We start from the raw sequence: 280 nt of genomic DNA on the forward strand, positions 1-280 counted from the left end.
CCATCTCTCCTCACCTCTCCTCCCTCCATCTCTCCTCTCCTCTCCTCCCTCCATCTCTCCTCTCCTCTCCTCCCTCCATCTCTCCTCTCCTCTCCTCCCTCCATCTCTCCTCACCTCTCCTCCCTCCAAATCTCTCTCCTCCCTCTCTCTATCCCTCTATATCTCGCTATCCCCATTGCACCATGGTCTTTACCTCTCCACCTCTCCACCTCTCCACCTCTTCACCTCTCCTCCTCTCCACCTCTCCACCTCTCCTCCTCTTCACCTCTCCACCTCTTCA

The sequence above is a fragment of the Coregonus lavaretus genome (genome assembly GCF_964263955.1).
Source record: "Coregonus lavaretus genome assembly, contig: HAP1_SCAFFOLD_2682, whole genome shotgun sequence".
Classification (NCBI taxonomy): domain Eukaryota; kingdom Metazoa; phylum Chordata; class Actinopteri; order Salmoniformes; family Salmonidae; genus Coregonus; species Coregonus lavaretus.